The 12607-nt window shown below is 53.0% G+C and overlaps 1 protein-coding gene across 1 annotated transcript in view; it reads right to left on the bottom strand.

The window, feature by feature from the left end:
• IQSEC1 (IQ motif and Sec7 domain ArfGEF 1) overlaps positions 1-12607 on the bottom strand; it is a 397024-nt gene that overhangs the window by 198233 nt on the left and 186184 nt on the right.

The raw sequence follows: 12607 nt of genomic DNA on the forward strand, positions 1-12607 counted from the left end.
CAGCACGGGGGGCTGATGGACAGAGCTAAGGACGTTTTAGACATGTGTTTCCTACTTAATGCACACCCAGTGCCTCCTCAGAGGCTGAGCCGCTTCCTGCTCAGTGATAATCATTGCCACTCCCCACTCCTTCCCCAGCCATCTGGGGCCTTTTCCGCCACTCCATGGCACTGGGTAGCTCAGTGGGGACGCTGAGGACGCAATCACCAGCCTTTTAGGAACTAGTGCTTGTGAAAGAGGTGGGGACGTCCTTCCTTGGAGGATGCTGAGCATGCCTGTCGGGACAGGCAATTTGGAGAGGGCTCCAGATGCGGCAGGACAATGGAGGCTGATTGGCAGGGAGCGGGCGGGGCAGCTTTCATTCCACAGCCCCACGCAAAAGCGCTGAGCCAGCTGCAGAGGAGAAAGGACTGGGAAGGATGAGGCTGAGGGAGGGGCAGCAAGATTCACGGGAGACCTCATGCATTCACTGATTTATTCACACATGCCCGCATTCCCTGATTTGGAAGGCATCTTGGTGGGGTGGAAAGAACCCTCTGAGTCTTCCAAGCTCCGTGGCTTCAATCCTGGCTCCTGCACATCCTTAGCTCCCCGTGCCTCAGTATCCGCATCTGTGATCTGGGCTGCTATAAGGCAGAGAAAGGACTCCATGGGCGAAAATACCCAGTGCACTCCCTGGCACTTCGTAGGTCCCAAGTGTGGACTCAGCTTTCCTATCCCCTCTTTTTCTTCTCATTCATTCAGACATGTATGGAGCACCTCATGTGTACCAAGACCTGAACTGGGCAGTGCGAGGCACAGGTAAGACCTCCACGCCAGGCCTGAACTCTTGGGGAGCTCACAGTCTTGAAGGTGGGCAAGTGGGGACAGGCTTCTAAGTGAGCTCGGCAATGGTCAGTGTCGTGAGAACCATCCATTCATTTATTCATTCCTTTGCTTATTCACTCAACGAAAGTTACTCTGTCACCATATACTGGGCCACGTAGGGCATGCACCCTTCCCAGGAGGGATTCGTAGTCTAGCAAGAATCAAGTATTTGAGGGGCATAGAGGGCAAGAAGCTGACTTCCCATTGGGAAGACACCACAGAGGAGGTGTCACGTGAGGTGAGTTCTGAAGGATGTATATGAGTTCGCTGGGGCCTGGGGTATATGTGAAGGAAACACACCCCATTGAGGAAGGAACACAAGCAAAGGCACAGCAACCTCCCAGTGCTTCCAAAGACCGTGCTGGCAAAGGGCAGCACCGTCCCAGCCACTTGGCTCCATACCCAGAATAGCACTGTCATGCTTGAAGGAGGCACAGAAGCTGCCCGGGCTGCCCTCCCAGCAGTGCGGGGCCTTCCACAGACAGCCATCATTTAATGAGCACCTGCTGTGTGCCTAAGGCCCTCTCCTAGGCGTTTCTTTACAAGGCATTCCTTCACCTCTGCAAACCTTCCAGAGGGAAGCCATCACCCCTGGTTCACAGAGGAAGACAGCAAGGCTCAGAGAGGGAAGGCACCTTGCTTCCCACATGACTGGAAGAAGAGCTGGGATTCCAATCCAATCTGTCTGACTCCAGAACAATGCCTTTCCCCTCCCTGCTTCCAGACATGGCTCTAGTCCCCTCCAATCACTGAGTCTCCAGCTTGGCAGCTATACTCTGCCTGGCTGTCCACCATAAGTCCTCTAGGCCCTGCGCCCAAGGCTTCCAGATGCATGCTTCTGAGATGGCATCAACTTTCTGGATTTCACCTGGTCTCCCAGTTCAAGCCTCAGTCTTTCCATCTGCGAACCGGGGCCAGGCCCCCCGTTCCACAGCTGCCGGCCCCTGCCTCCCGACTCCCACACTCATGCTGTGAACGCCTGATAAACCATCTCTGGGCCTTTAAGTGCCTTTTATTTCTCCAGCCATGCTTTTCTCTACATTTTAATAAGCTGCTTGCAAAATTGGTGATTGATGAGTAAGAATGAGGAGGATGCAGGGCTGAACATTTTTTTTCCTGGAATCGCTTCTGGCTGCGCATTCAACTTTAAATTGATTAATAATGTGCAGACCCAACATTAATTATCAGCCATTTGTCACTGGGGAAGGCTGGAGCCTGCGCCTGTGTGCAGCCCCTTTCTTCACAGCTCAGTGGTATAGGAGATGCCCATCTGCCCCACAGGGCTGCATGGAAGGTCCTGGACACTTAAAGCCCTGGCAGCCTCAGCCCGCTGTGCCCCGGCCATCTGGGGGCTTCTGAAGGCCAAGCCCAAGCATCTCGGAGCCAACCCCAGATGTCTGGGGCAGTGATGCCCTCAATGTCCATCCTGCCCTGTGCTGGCTCATGGCCTTACCTGACCCTAGGTCAGGTCTTCAGGTCCCCAGTAGACCCCAGCATTTCTTCATTCATTCACCATTTATTGAGCAACTATGATGCGAAGCCTTCTTTCTGGAGGCTGAGGGCACAGCAGAGATCAAAACAAGGTCCCTGACTTTTTGAGGGGCAGGCTGGCAATCAATGGAACCAACGAGGAAGCATACAAATTACAGTCTAGCAAGAGTCAGGAATTTTTGGAGCACAGAAGGCAAAAGCTAACTTAGCATTGGGAAAGTACCACAGAGGAGGTGCCATCTTAAGTGGGTTTTGAAGGATGCATAGGAGTTCTCTGGGGGTTGGGCAGGATAAGTAAAGAAAGCACAACCCCAGAAAGGGAACAGTCTATGAAGAAAAGCAAAGCCAGTAAAAATCAGGAGAGTCAGGAGGAAGGTGAGGGTTTCTACTTAAATAGGAGGGTGGAGAGGGCCTCACTGAGAAGGGGGGGAGGGAGGGAGCCAAGGAGATATCTGGAGAAGAGTGTTTGAGGCAGAGGAAACAGCAGTGCAAAGGCTCTGAGCTGGGGGAAATGGATGGCTAAAAATAACATTGTGCAATGTGAAAGAAGCCAGTCACACAAGACCAGTGTACATGGTTCCATCTGTATGGAAAGTCCAGAATGGGCCACTCAGTAGACAAAAGAAAGTAAATTCAAGGTTACCAGGGACTTGGGGGAAGAGGAAATGAGAAATGACTGCTAATGGGTATAGGGTTTCTTTCTGGATAATGAAAACGTTCTAAAACCGATTGTGAAATGGATTCACAACTCTGCAAATACACTAAAATCATGGAATGATACACTTTAAATGAATGAACTTTACAGTATGTAAATTTCAATAAAACTGTTACAAAATAACTTTGTCATATGTCAGGTAGCGATCAGTGCCAGAAAGGAAAAGATACTGGGATAAGAGGACTTTAGAGGGGCGGGGGAACAGGCAAGGTGCCCCCAAAGAGGTGATATTTGAGCAGAGACCTGGGCTGAGCTATGGGTCCAGGAATAGGGTAGTGGCTAGACTAGCCTGTCCCGAACCTACCACCTGGGGCACCAGTGAGTGTAGCCTTGGGAGCCATGGCCCGTGGGGAGGGATAGGGAGGGGCAAGTGAGACCTTCAGGGAAGTGAGGCCAGAGTGAGAGCCACACGGGATATATCAGGGTCCACTAGGGGCACCAGAATATAGCTGGTGGGGCACGGGCAGATGAGGTTTCAGGGGTGCAGAACTGCATTTTATGAGAATTTGACATATTTAAATCAGCAAGAGTTGCACCATCTCAGAGCTGGTAGGAAAATGGTTTTTAGGCTCAGGCTCCTTTGGAAAGAGTGAAGGCGCGCTGCACAGGGCTTACAGGCAATGGTGGACCCTCCCCTGAGCCGGGAGTGCCCGAGTGCCTCTGTGGCCCTCAGAAGCACGCACCTCACTCATGCCGACAGAGCGAGACGGCCACGGAAGCGCAAGCCAGCGTGTGCGAGAATTGACCAGGCAGAAGTAAAAGGACCCTACCCATTGCCGGGGCTGGGGCTCCATCTCTGGGAGGCCTCCTTGGCTCTGGGTTTTGGGAAAACAGCCATCATCATTTCCTAACAGGTGCCCCCCAATCCCCCGCCAATCCAGGACAACTTCAGATGCCAGGAAAGTCCCTTCTACCTCAAAGCGGTCCCTGTTCAAGCCCCCACCCCTAGCCCCTCTCTCTGGGGAAGCCCATACATCAGTGAGGGGGGCAGTTGCACCCCAGCACCCCTGGCAGAGGGCACAGCGTATGCAAAGGCCCCAAGCAGGCAGTGTCCCTGGTGTGATCTAGGGACAGCAAGGAATTGGGGTGACTGGAACAGAGGGAGGGATGGAGAGAGCTGGAGGAAAGGAGAGGAGGTGACAGGGACAGTGGGGCAGGCCTTGGAAGGACTCGGCCTTCACTCTGGTGCAGGAGCCTTGGGAGGGTTCCGAGTAGGAGGATGGGAGGAGCCAGCTGGATTTGTGCTGAGAACAGTAGTGTGGCAAGGGCCGCAGGAGCCTGAGAGCAGGGAGGAGGTAGGCAACCAGGCTCGGGAGAGACTCCATGTTCCCAACCCCTCAGCTGTGCACAGGGAGTTGGGGGGTGTGGGGGAGTAAATAAAACAGGTGTGACCATGGTCCTCCCTCCAAAACAGAAGACTTGGCTGGCTCCTTCCTCTCCTTCCTCTCTTTTTACCATGCTCTTCCTACATCTAGGCCTTTGCACATGCCGTTCCCTCTGCCCAGAACACCCTTCCCTCTGTCCTTATCTGTCTGGTGAATGTTCATCCCTTGGATGGAGAAGTTACTCCCTCTGCCAGGACTAGCACCCCAGGGTGGGGTTTCCCTCCCACTCACCAGGAGGGTCTGGGCTTTCAGCATGGAGCAGTTTCCAGAACAACTTGAGCTCCACCTGTTGTAGTTGAACAGAGGCAGGCGCCCAGGCAACTACAAGGTAACTGACCTTCAGGTCAGTGGTTGGGAGTGGGTGAGTGGGGGAAACAGGCACAAGCCCACCAGGTGCTGGTAAATCCAGCAAAGTCCAGAATTCTGGGCCACGTCAGGTGGCGTCTCCAGCTGAATTCCTGAAGAGCCTTGCATTTTGTTCATTGATTAGTTCTACAAATGTTTATTGGACTCTGGTCTGGGCCATAGGGACTGAGCAGTAAGGAGGAAAGACAGTTTCTGCTGCCACAGGGCTGGGGGGACAGACAGGAGACTCACAAACAAGTGCACACAAAGGATGCTTCCAAAGGTCACTCAGTCAGTGCTGTGAAGATAAAGAGCGGTGGCCAGGGAGGGCCTCCCTGAGGAGACATTCTCTGAATTGAGACCTGAACAAGGCCAGCCGTGGGAGGACCAGGAGCAACGGTGCTCCAGACAGAGAAAAGAGCCCATGTGTGCTGAGGGCTGCAGGGAGAGCCAACAGTCTGGAAGAGACTGAGCTGGGAAGAGGAGATAGAAGCGGGAGGCTGCTGAGGGGAGTGTGGATTTTCTGCTAAGTGCAGCGAGGAGCCATGGAGGGCTTCAAGCCTGCCAGTGATGCAATGCGATTTCTGTTTTTAAAAGCATCCTTCTAGGCCGGGCGCAGTGGCTCACGCCTGTAATCCTAGCACTTTGGGAGGCCGAGGTGGGCAGATCACGAGGTCAGGAGTTCAAGACCAGCCTGGTCAACATGGTAAAACCCTGTCTCTACTAACAATACAAAAATTAGCCGGGCATGGTGGCACACGCCTCCAGTGAGCCAAGATCGAGCCACTGTACTCCAGCCTGGGTGACAGAGGGAGACTCCATCTCAAAAAACAAAAAAATAAAAGCACACTTCTGCTGAGAGGGCAGAAAGGAAACAAGGAGGCCTGGGAAGGCCCTGGGAAGGTGAGCAACGGTGGTGCCTGGCTAGGTGGTGGCCAGGTAGGGAGAGGTACTCAGGCCTGAGTCTATCTGGAGGGAACTCCTGGCTTCCACGAGGGGTTGGAGTGCGTGGGAGAGGAAGGGGAGTCAGGCTGGGCTACAGGTGGAGGGCCTGGGAGGAGACTCAGAGTCCTGTTTTGGCTATGTCCAGTTTGATGCCTGCAGAGCCTCCAGGTAGAAACACGGAGGAGGCGGCCGGACGGGTAGCAGCGGAGCGCTGAGTGGTACAGGCTGGAGATATACATTTGGGGCCATCTTTCAATTTTATTGTTTCACAGATAAACTGTGATGAAGTCCAGGAATCAATAAACAGAGACCAACACTGGCCTTCTTCTCCATCCAAATCCTGGGAGAGGATTTCATGAGTAAGTGCTTTCAAAATGACTCTGGCCTTGCAGGGGTGGGAGGGAGGGTGTGCAATGAGCCAGGGGCCCAGTCATGAGCCAGTGATTAATAAACTCCGCCCGTTCACGCCTGTAATCCCAGCACTTTGGGAGGCTGAGTGGATCGCTTGAGCCCAAGAGTTTGAGACCAGCCTGGGCAATGTGGCAAGACCCTGTCTCTACAAAAAAAATGCAAACATTAGTCAGGCATAGTGATGTGCATCTGTCATCCTGGCTACTGAGGAGCCTAAGGTGGGAAGATGGCTTGAGCTCAGGAGATCGAGGCTGCAGTGAGCTGTGATCAAACCACTGACTCCAGCCTGGGCGATGGAGCAAGACTTGTCTCAAAAAAAAAAAAGATAACCTCTGCCTTCCGTGCAAACAAACACCCATCCTGGAACCTGAGACTGAGACAGGCTGGGGAGTGGAGCCCTGTTTCGGTGCTGCCTGGGACGGTGTGGAGGGCTGCATGTGAGGCTGGATTTCCTCGCTGTGTGGTTTGGACCTATGGCTTCCTTCTCTGAGCTTCTGTTTGCTCATCTGAGAAATGGGTGTGAAAAGTTGTGCTTCACAGGGTTGTGGAAGGAGGAAAGGGGCAGGTGTGTGAGCCCATGTTTCTCCACAGTACTGTCCATCCCTAGTCGGGTGACAGTTGGGGATTTGTGGGGATTTGTTGGTTACCAGGGGGCTCCCCTCCCATCACAGGCCGCCACTGGCAACTGCAGGTCACGGGTCCTGCCCACAAGGCCTTTGCACGGGCAGCCTCCCCTGCCTGGATGCCCTCTCTGGCATTCCACGGTCAGCAGACTTGCTTGCTTGCCACTAAAATGTAAGCTCCAGGAGGTGGGCACTGGGTGCAGCTCACTCATGACTGCATCCCCGGCGCTGAGGGCTGTGCCTGCCATGGCCCACCTATTACTGCATTTAGTCCTTACAACCACCCTGGGAGGTTGGAAGTTTCTAAATGAGGGAACTGAGGCCTGAAGACTCTCGGCACCTTGTCTAGTTCAGCCCCGTCGGAGGTGGCAAAGGGGGCCTCAGATCAGGTGCTTGGCAGCCCCCAGCCCAACCCACGGGCTGGATGTCAGAAGGGACTCTGACTCCTGCACAGGGATGCTTGTTCCCCTGCTCTGCCCCAGCCCCTCCCTGGCCCATGTCCCCTGCTGGCCCCAGGCAGGTCAGCTCGGGGAAGGGGACTGCATCGATCTCTCGCCACCTCCCTAAGCCAGAGCTGTCTGCTCACTCAGATACCATCAGCTTCCCATTAAGCAGATCAATAGCTTCCACTGGTTTCCAATTTGTGTTTCCAGAAATTCATCTCCCAGCCACCTTTCTAATTAACCCCCCTCCAACACACCCGAGGCACCGATAGATCACCCTCTCCCCTCCGCCTCGACGGACCACAGACCACTAGCTCTGCCAGCCTTGGGGGAGCAGCAGGTGTTTAAAGCTGTATGATCACCACCCTCTGTCGCTGAAGAGCTGGCCTTGCTGCCTGGACACCATTCACGCCTGTCCCCACTGCTCCCCACGGTCCCTGAGGAAGGGGGTGGGCCCTCCACCATGAAGAAAACCAAGAATCAGGAGGCCAGGCACTGGGCTAAGGCTCCCAGCTGGCAAGAGCCGGAGCAGACTGTGCCCCCGGGGTGGGCAATTTGCAGGAAGTGCTTCATATGCAGCAGGCAATGGGGGTCTGGTTGGCAGGGAGTTCACGGGGCTGGCAGCTGCGATTGTGGAGCAGGGGAAGGTTGGAGGCCTGACCCCCAGAGGGTTTGCCTCCCACCCCTGGAAGCTCCCCAGTATTCCACGCTGCCTACTACCCCATGAGGGCAGGGGCTGCGTCTGCCTCCATCACTGCTCTCTCCCCAGCGTGCAACACATAGTAGGTCCCCAGCAAGTCACTAAAGGAGTGGCAATACTAGCCAAAACTTAGGACACTACCTTTGTGTCAGGTATTGTTCTATTTAATCTCTACAGCACTCCCTGAGTGGGTGCTACTAGTATCTTCATTTTACAGATGGGAAAACTCAGGCACAGAGAGGTTCAGTGACTCGCCCAAGGTCACACAGCTAGTCACAGAGCTGAGATTCGAACCCAGGCCATCTGACTCTAGGGTTGTTGTTACTAATTGTCATGCACAATCACATAGCATGTTTGCTGAGTGAATAAATAAGTGACTTCTGCACTCCCTGCTTCCCAAAACAACGTGGTTGACCAATCTGTTGGGGTAAACCTGGAATATTTCATCTGGAAATGAAGGGAAGAGATGTGGCGAGTATCCCTGGGTGACCCTGGGGTGACAAGCCTCCCAGTGAGTACCCTGCTGGGGCCAACATTAGGGACCCTCTGATTCTACCTCTATCTCCTTTTTCACCAATCCCAGACATTGCTGGGCTCTCTGTAGTCTACAAAAAATGCATTCACAGCCATGCTGTTGTTTTTCTGTGGACTCTCATAGCTTTCCAGCCAGGTAAGTAGATTTCCACTGCTGACCCAGCACTCGGAACAGACACCACCCGGGTGCCATCCTCTCTCCCCTGTGCACGCTGGGGCCACATCTTAGCAGTTTCATCTCCAAGTCTCCCTCCTCCATCCTCTCCCCCATCCTCTCCCCCTCCGGCGGCCCTGGCTCTGGACTCAGCTGCTCTCATGGGACCCCAGGCACAGGGCCCATCATGGCCCCTTCCTCTTCACCCCTCACCCTGGACACCAGCAGACGCTAACCCAACAACTGACTGGGTCCCGACTCCCAACCCATGGCAAGGTCTGTAGGAGCCAGCCCTGCAGGGGTTAGTCGGGGGATGAGACAAGCAGGGTGTGCTGGGGCAGGGGCAGGATGAAGGTCACAGCGCTCCTCTAACCAGGAGGGAACCAGCCCAGGGCTGCCAGATTTTCTCAGCTGTGGAGAGAAGACAAAGCCCGGCGTTTCACCTGAAATCTTCTGATTTGTCAGTGCCAGTAGGTGATTACATGACCACGTTTAAAAAATTATGTTACTTTTAAAACACATGCTGCAGGCCAGGGGCAGTCTGTCAGCTGCTAGTTTGTGACTTGGGCTATGTGTAGTGTGAACTCTCTGACTCGGCATTCAAGGCCTTTCGTGTTCTGGCTCCTTCGAGCCCACAGGGAACCTCTACACAGGACAACACTTCAGTGTCTCCAGCACCCTCTACTCAGAACAGCACTGTTCCTCTAGGAAGTGGGCCCTGACCCCCTTCCCTCCAGGGGACCCTACCACTCCCTACTGCACACCTGCCTCGTCTCCTGGCCCCACAGCCAGGGGCAGAGCCAGACTTGGAGTCCAGGGTCCTGGCCACACATTCCAGGGTTCTCCCACTGTCCTACGGGTTGGCCAGCAGACAGATGCCACTCAGGAAGAGCCACCGCTCCCAGCAGTCCTGACCCTGCCAGAAGGAGCAGAAACTCTCTGGCTCTGAGAAAACCAAGAAACATCAGGGGCGTGATGAAGGCTGAAAAACAAGCAGAAGCTGGCAGTCGCAAAAATATTACCCAGTTAACAAAATCAACAGCTTCCATCCACACACACACCCTCCTTCCCTCCACTGCCCCTCTGTCCCCTCCTTTCTGTATCACAGGAATCTAAGAGTCCCCCTACATCCATTCTCCCTCCCAGAAGGGCCCATGGCTGACCAGTGAAAGACTTCATTTCACAGCCTCCCTCCTGGTGAAGCATAGCCATGAGACTGAATTCTGGCCATGGGGATGTGTGCAGCATCTGAGTCACACCCTCTGTCCCCTCTCCAAGTGGGGAGGTGGCAAATCAGCCTCCATCCCTGAGGGATGGCTGGCCTGCAGCATGTGGTTTAAAATTAAAATGATTTTTAAATGTGATCATGTTATCACCTACTAGCACTGGCACATCAAAATTTCAGGTGAAACACTGGGCTTTGTCTTCTCTCCACAGCTCAGAAAATCTGGCAGCCCTGAGTTGGTTCTTTCCTGGTTAGAGGAGTGCTGTGATGGAGGCAGAGCCACCAATAGAGGGAGACTGGGTTCCTGAGTGACTCTGTGGAGCAGAGCCCCTGGCTCCCCAGGCTACCTGCCTTCCTCTGCACTCTGGACAGAGAGAGGAATCCACATCCAGCTACTGCCTGGAAGCCTTCCTTAATCTCAGCCTAGGAAAGCCCAACCCATGCAACTAGACTTCTCCAGGAAGCTTCCCCGTTTCTCCTTCTCCCCCAAACCCCGCACCTCCATGGGCTCCCACTGCCCATACTCCATTGTGACTCTCTACCTCCCCCAACCCTCAGCCACTGCCTGCTTGGCAGCCCCTTGGGACACAGGACCCTAGAGTCCCCTTCTTACTCAGGAATTCAGCATGAGACCTGGGGTAATCAGAGTATTAGCAGTTCTGAGCACTTGCTGTATGTCAGATGTGGTTCTAAGCTCTTCATCTCATGTAATCCTGAGACCAAGCCCGTGAAATTGTACAGATGAGGGAAACTGAGGCCAAGTGACATGGCCTGGATCACACAGGAGAAGACTCAAATTCAGGTCATCTGGTGTCAGAGCTCCCTGCCCTTAACCCTTAGGCAGCACTGTCTCTCCACAGAACAAGGCTAATCCACACTGAGTAGATGAATAATAAATAGTGCATGAATCAATGAACGGGTACTGCCCTCCTCCTGCGGCTCCATGGGTTAGCACAGGGCTGAACACTGCGTACACACTCAGAACATGTTTATAAAGTAAGCAACTGAACAAACATCCTGGGTGGACAATTGGTTTTGGAAGTTGTAATCTCTTTGGAGTTCGTGACCTTAAAATCCTTAACATACATTTTTCTCTCCAAAATCCATCATTTTAAGACTGTTTGAGAAGAGACACCACATGCCAGCTCCACGGCCCATTAAAGTTAACCAACCGTGCAGATTTAGTGGGAATGATGAAAATAGTAAAAGACTTGGGTGGTTTTCCAGAACGGCTTAAATCATCGTGAAATACCAAAGAAAAGTAACGATGAACTTGTGAAACACCCCAAAGCCGGCAGAACCCTGGCCGTATCTCATTGCTCTTGTCCTTTGTGATGTGGAAAAGGAACACAGTGGCTCTGGTGACCACCAGGAACAGAGACCTGGGGGCCTCCGCCCACTCCCGACAGGTGTCTATAGACTGTAGGATCTGCCCAAGAGGTTATCCGGAAACCAGAAGACCCATGCGCCATGGTCAGGGCAGTGGCTAGAGAAAAACAAAGCCCTTTCCTACTTAAAAGCTTTGAGTCTAGACCCTCTGTAAATTATTCAGGCAAGTCAAGGCAGCAGCCATTGCCAACATGAACACACTCCCTGCGGTTGCTATAGTTAATTGAGTGCCTACTATACCACAGGCAGTGTTAGATGCTTCCAAGATGTTTAATCTTTCTAGTAACCTGTTCTGGCAAATATTGTCATCTCCAGATTACACATGGAGAAGCTGAGGCTCAGAGAGGTTAACTCACTTGCCCAAGGCCACAGAGCTGGTAAGCAGCAGATTTAGGATTTCAACTAAGGCTGGTTTCAACACACACATTCCAAGAGGCGGCTGTGCTTGGAACCCAAAATACAAACACTGATATAATTTCTACTATCATAATGTGGTCTATAATCTCTTCCCAGTGTGCCCCATTTCCCCAGGCCCAAGACCCTGCTGGGGACCCTCGATCAACCCCCAGAATCCCGCCCCTGAGCCACTGGGCCTCATGATCCAGTTCAGCCCCAGTGGGCACAGACATGGCGATGCGGTCTTTGCCTCAGAATCAGGCCATCCATACAACACCCAGTGGCCTGCTCCCTCCCCACGGCACACGCTGAGCTCACGCCTGCTGCATGCCAGCCCGGCCAGCCATGGCCTGAGTGAGCGCCTGACTCCAGTCCAGTGGGTGCTGCAGGGCAGCCCTGCATGCTGCCACTCCTATCTTACGACTGTTTACACCTAGCAAACAGAAAATTACAAAAAAGCATAAAGGAAACAAAGAATCACTCATAACCCCACTGCCTGGAACCCACCTGTCTACCTTTCTGCCAGTTTTCCCAGGGCATTTCACCAGGGGATTGTTTTTCGGTAATTGATGTCCACACTATAGAGTTTTTTTTAGCTTTACCTTCCACTTTGTTTACTGAGCATTATTTCCCATTCTTCCACCTCATTTTTAAAAACCCTAATTTCTACCAACTCCCTTATACCCAAACATGTGGCTATAATAGAAATCGTAACATGAAATCTTTATTTTTTGTTATTGCTAACATGTGATCATAAAGCAATGTGGTGAGGCATTTTCTCATTTTTATCTAGTGGATTTCCTCCAAGAACATTTCAAGAAGCAGAATTACGGGTGGGAAACATGTGGCCATTTTTGGGGCCCTCAGTGCAAGTGCCCGCACTGCCCTCCGGATACCTGGTCGCGTTTGTGCCTCCACCGGCTGCAGTGAGCATGCATGGTCTGAGATTTTTTTTTTTTTTTAGCCGCTTAGCACTCATGCCCC

This window comes from Aotus nancymaae, unplaced genomic scaffold (genome assembly GCF_030222135.1).
Source record: "Aotus nancymaae isolate 86718 unplaced genomic scaffold, 86718_ANA_hifiasm-v0.15.2.pri h1tg000046l, whole genome shotgun sequence".
Classification (NCBI taxonomy): domain Eukaryota; kingdom Metazoa; phylum Chordata; class Mammalia; order Primates; family Aotidae; genus Aotus; species Aotus nancymaae.